Source organism: Limulus polyphemus, unplaced genomic scaffold (genome assembly GCF_000517525.1).
Source record: "Limulus polyphemus unplaced genomic scaffold, Limulus_polyphemus-2.1.2 Scaffold6067, whole genome shotgun sequence".
In the NCBI taxonomy this organism is placed as follows: domain Eukaryota; kingdom Metazoa; phylum Arthropoda; class Merostomata; order Xiphosura; family Limulidae; genus Limulus; species Limulus polyphemus.
In genome coordinates this window covers 43,277-49,389 of record NW_013671677.1, presented here as the reverse complement: position 1 = coordinate 49,389, position 6,113 = coordinate 43,277, and positions in this window count along the sequence as shown.

Genomic DNA, 6,113 nt, shown 5'->3' with positions numbered 1-6,113 from the left:
GAGTCGAGCGCCCTAACCACCTGGCCATGCCGGGCCCACTGTACAGATTTACGCTCAACAGCAAACAAACAAAATATACTAATTCCAATAACGTAATATTTTTTTATAATATTTGTAATTTATTGGTAAAGGAACCAATATACTAGATTTCTTTGTTAATATTTTTGATGCATTGTACAACCAAAGGAAACGATATTTTTTTTTCTCTTAGCCTCCCGAGAACCAGGAAATTGTGATTTAAGATAATCACACACATTTTGTGCATGTTATATTCATTTTAATGTACTAAGCATAATCATAACATAAAATTTAGTAAATATTCAAAATAATACCCTCTCTAAGACACAAGTTTCAACAAGTTATTTTTACGAGTGTTATATAAAATCATTGCCATTTTTAGGGAATAAGCACAGACGACTAGATCTTACAAAAGGCCGAAGGTAATCAAGTGTTAGCGTGCTGGACTGTGAACCTGAGAGTCCATGGTTCGTATCCTGTTGTCGCTCAATCGCTCCGCTCTTTGGGGTAGTGGATGTATCATAATAGTGACAGTCAAATCTCAATATTTGATTAGAGTTATCCAAGGTTTTGATGTGGGTGCTGTTCAGTAGTTTCCTTTTTTTTTAGTCTATTAGTTTAAGATTAGGAACAGCTAGCGAAGATAGACCTTCTATAACTTTGCGCCAACATCTCAAACAAATAAACAAAGAGGTCTCACAAGGCTAAAAAGTAATAGTGAAAGTAGACGCCTGGAGCACGTGGTTAGCTTCACAAAAGTAAAATTGATTTTGACGTTTCTTTTCAAAAGTTTTGACGTTAGCAATTGAATCAGCAGAAGCAAAATATTGTGGAATTTAGTGCTTTTCCAGACTCCCAAGAGACGAGTCTTTTTCACCAGTTCGTTACATGGACATGTTGTTAAACTTGTGCGCCACCTAGTCTCGCTTGATCAATCTGGAGATCGATGGATGGCCAGTTTTCAGATAATCCAGAATGATGTTCCATAGGTGGGGCTGTCTATATGATATGAATACATTTCCGTTTCTAAGTTCTCATTAATGCAGAATAACCATACACGAAGTATTCGTTGAAGGAATAATTTCGAGAGAAAAAACAACAGGACTTAGATAATTCGAACCAACATATATTAGTAAAGTTTTAACCAATATTGAATTATGTGTATATGAGAGAGAGAGATATATATATGACCATAAGAATACAGAGAGTCGCCTCTGTCTTATAATATAAATAAGACACACAAGAAGCAACGTAAGGTAAACACTGTCTACTTGGTATCGATTCTTTTGGTGCCGCTTGAAATAAAATAACATTTTTTGTTAAATTAGATCGTCAGTGATGTGACAGAATATTTTAGTATTTTTCATTTCGGGAAAAACATCTCTGAAGACGCGAAAAAAATTCATTAGTGATAAAATGATTTGAAATATTGTTAGTAATATTTTATTTCAAATGTTGTTATATTGGAGATAAATAAATAACAAAATGTAGTGTGCAGCGTTCAGATTGCTTGGAGAAGATCAGAAGAAAGGAATATGGAAAATTATGACTCAGTTGGAGAGTACCAACAGAATAGAGTATGGGAATGTGTTGTTTAATTGGAGTGGACTTTCTCTTTGTTTGTTTTAGAGCAAAGCTCATTGGGCTATCTTCTGTGTCAACCGAGGGAAATCGAACTCCGGATTCTAGCGTTGTAAGTCCGTAAACTTACCGCTGTCCCACCAGGGAACCAATTGGAGTTGAGTGATGGAAAGAAGAACGGAAACTATCAATTTAGTTGAAAATTAAAAACAACAAAACGTATAAAACATATAATCTAACTGTAGGGAAACAACAAAACGTATGGTTTAACTAGAGGAAAACAACAAAAAGCATTTGGTTCACTTAGAAGAAACAAAATGAAGAATAAAAGGTTTTGTTTAAGAGACGAAAGAGAGAATGGAAAATGTGGATGTATGGTTTAACTGGAGGGGAACAACAATATCGAAAATGGAAAGTGTGGCTGTATGGTTTAACTGGAGAGGAACAACAATATCGAAAATGGAAGTGTGGATGAATGGTTGAACTCCATTTTTCGATATTGTTGTTCCCCTCCAAAGTGTGGATGTATGGTTTAATATTGTTGTTCCCCTCCAGTTGAAAATGGAAATGTGTGGATGTATGGTTTAACTGGAGGGGAACAACAATATCGAAAATGGAAAGTGGAATGTAATGTTTAACTGGAGAGGAACAACAATATCGAAAATGGAAAGTGTGGCTGTATGGTTTAACTGGAGGGGAACAACAATATCGAAAATGGAAAGTGTGGATGTATGGTTTAACTGGAGGGGAACAACAATATCGAAAATGGAAAGTGTGGATGAATGGTTTAACTGGAGGGGAACAACAATATCGAAAATGGAAATGTGTGGATGTATAGTTTAACTGGAGAAGAACAACAATATCGAAAATGGAAAGTGTGGCTGTATGGTTTAACTGGAGGGGAACGACAATATCGAAAATGGAAATGTGTGGATGTGTGGTTTAACTGGAGGGGAACAACAATATCGAAAATGGAAATGTGTGGATGTGTGGTTTAACTGGAGTGGAACAACAATATCGAAAATGGAAAGTGTGGATGTATGGTTTAACTGGAGGGCGGCAACAATACCGAAAATGGAAATGTGTGGCTCGAATGGAGAGGAGTTAATAGAATGGAGGTGGACGAATATAATTTTTGGAGAGTTACGACATAATGAATAGCAGGAAGAGTACCAACAAGATGGAAGATGAAAACGTGTGGTTTAATTAATGAAATACAAAGTGGATAGCGGAGACTTGTGATTAAGTTGAAGAGTACCAACAAGATGGAGGATGAAAACGTGTGAAAAGTGTTGTTTAAATGAAAAGAAACAACAGTCCGAGTCTAAGTGATATAAGTAACTGCAAAATAAATAAAAGGTAGGAAAGCGCGTAAAAGAGTTTAATAGAATTAACATGAACTATTCAGGGATAATAGGGTTAGGACTAAGATTTAGAGAAAAACCACAGGTCGAAGATCAAGAAAAATAACAAAAAAAAGTAAAAACAACAACAACGTACAAAGATATATCATATAACTATCAAATTCAAAATATCACATAAATCTATAATTGGATACAATTAATCACTTTATTTAATTAACTTATACTTAATATGAGGCTTGAAAATTTAGACAAAGACCGCTGTGACACGTTTATTCTCGAAAACAAAAAGTGGAAATAACTTATACCATACAAAAATAGCTAATAATGAATATATATTTCAATGCTCACATCGTTTTCACTCGGGGCGCCATTTCTTTCGTGATTTTAAACTTTGATGGGACAGGATGTTTGATATCACAAGTGTTTTCGATTTAATTTGAGGATTTTCAATGGAGTTATATTACTTACATTTTTATTTCGAACGGTTAATTCACAACAAAAACGAAACAGATCTGTTGACTAACTTGAAAATGAGTGAGTGTCTAGAGCTAAATGATTGGATTAATCACCTGAATGGATTTTTCATTCCAAACAGAACCTTACACGCACGTCGGTTAAACAGCCAAGTCAAAGACCTCTAGGGTTCAGGCATAGCCACGCCACCATTTTGTCTGGCTCTTTGAATTTAATAACGAAAATGACTATCACTTTTGTAGCGCGCTCACATGCGACAGTGCACAGCATGTTCAGATCCATCACGTCTCGAACCTTGGCTATATCAAGCCTCTTCGCTGTATACACAAACCACTAGATCACGACTGTCATTATTTTATTGCTAAGGAAGACTCGTGATATATGTTTGTTTTGAATTTCACGCAAAGCTACACTAGGGCTATCTGCGCTAGCCGTCCCTAATTTAGCAGTGTAAGACTAGAGGGAAGGCAGCTAGTCATCACCACCCACCGCCAACTCTTGGGCTACTCTTTTACCAACGGATAGTGGGATTGACCGTGACATTATAACGCCCCCACGGCTGAAAGAGCGAGCATGTTTGGTGGGACGGGGATTCGAACCTGCGACCCGCAGATTGCGAGTCGAGCTTCCTAACCACATGCCCATACTCGTGATACATGTATCATGTTAGAAAAAGGTTTGAAATAAATGTAGGAACAATGTATTCCACGATCTGCTGCTCTTAACGACTACTGCGAGACAATTGAATAGCTCATTTGTTTATTTTAGTAAGCCTGACTTTCCACTCTCTCGTAATTATCATGGAAGAGGTGTTAATTATGGACAACTTATTAAAACACATTGAACGACAACGTATAATGGCGAGAACCAGACATGACCTTTCTAGAAGTGCTTGTGAAACTAACATTAATTACTTTATCAACGCTAACAGCAGGCATTGCGTGAAATTAACGGAAACTTGTTATTACATCGTAATATACTGTGTTTTAGATTATTGTTCGCAGGAGCTGAGAAATGTCTTTGCTATGGATCTGGTGTTAATTACTGATCTAGCGATTTAATGTCGCTCATGCATGAGTGAGGTAATCTCGCAATTACACGTGAGGAGCTTCTAGCTTTGTCTACTGTTTCTAATATCTGCAATCAGAGAAAAGAGTGTATAATCTGAGTTATAAAATTGAGAAATGCAAAGTATAATTTGAGTTACAAAACTGAGAAATGCAAAGTATAATTTGAGTTACAAAACTGAGAAATGCAAAGTATTATTTTAGTTACAAAACTGAGAAATGTAAAGTATAATTTGAGTTACAAAACTGAGAAATGCAAAGTATAATTTGAGTTACAAAACTGAGAAATGCAAAGTATAACTTGAGATACAAAATTGGGAACTACAAAGTATAATTTGAGTATAACTTGGCTCGTTTTGGAGTAGTACCTATCCATTAAGATTTCATATGAAATATTTGACTTCATGAGTTCGTAAGGTTTGTCGTGGATATAGGTTTGGAACATTGCCTTATATATGTATAGGTAAAGAGGGTTTTAAGCTTTAGAAAGTCCAGATCCAAAACAAGTTCTAAAAAACATTGTATAACAGAGAAATATCCTTATATATGTATAGGTAAATAGGGTTTTAAGCTTTAGAAAGTCCAGATCCAAAATTAATTCTAAAAAACATTGTATAACAGAGAAATATCCTTATATATGTATAGGTAAAGAGGGTTTTAAGCTTTAGAAAGTCCAGATCAAAAACAAGTTCTAAAAAACATTGTATAACAGAGAAATATCCTTATATATGAATAGGTAAAGAGGGTTTTAAGCTTTAGAAAGTCCAGATTCAAAACAAGTTCTAAAAAACATTGTATAACTTCATAACTTAGATAAAAAAGTAAATACTAATGTACTCGTTTATCAAAAGGAACATAACAGTTAAACCATAACTTCAGAAAGAAATAATTTTTTCTGTTATCATTACTGCAAGAACAAAAACAAACAAACATTTACTGAAACACATTTTTACAATAGAAAACGAACGCTTGTGGTTCAGCTGCCGTCTGTTCGTTATCATCTTTCCCGTGAAAATGTAACTGTTTGAAAAATCAAAGAATAGCGCATTTACACCGGTTCTTCAGAGCGGATCTACTTTCAGAGACGGATCTATACACAAGTAGGTTAGTGTTCAAGAAACGATTTAACATATAGAATATAACGAATCGTGTTAAAATATGTTACCATAAATAATGTTGGAGGTTCCTTTAACATGTAGTACATATAAAGATTGGTTTGTTTTGTTTTGAATTTCCGACAAAGCTACACAAGGGCTATCTGCGCTAGCCGTCCCTAGAACGAAGGCAGCTAGTCATCGCTAACTACCGCCAACTCTTTGGCTACTCTTTTATACCAAATAATAGTGGGAATAACCGTAACATTATAATGCCCCCACAGCTGAAAGGATGAGCATGTTAGGTGACGGGGATTCGAATCCGCGACCCTCAGGTTGTGAGTCGAACGCCTTAAACAGTGTATAACGAATCATGTAAATATATCAATGTACATCGTTCTATGGAGGTTTATTTAACATATAGTTGTTACGTATTAGAATTTCAAATAGCCTGAAATTGAGTTAACTGATAAATTTAAATTTAGCAGTTAAATTGTACTTTGAATTTAGTATTT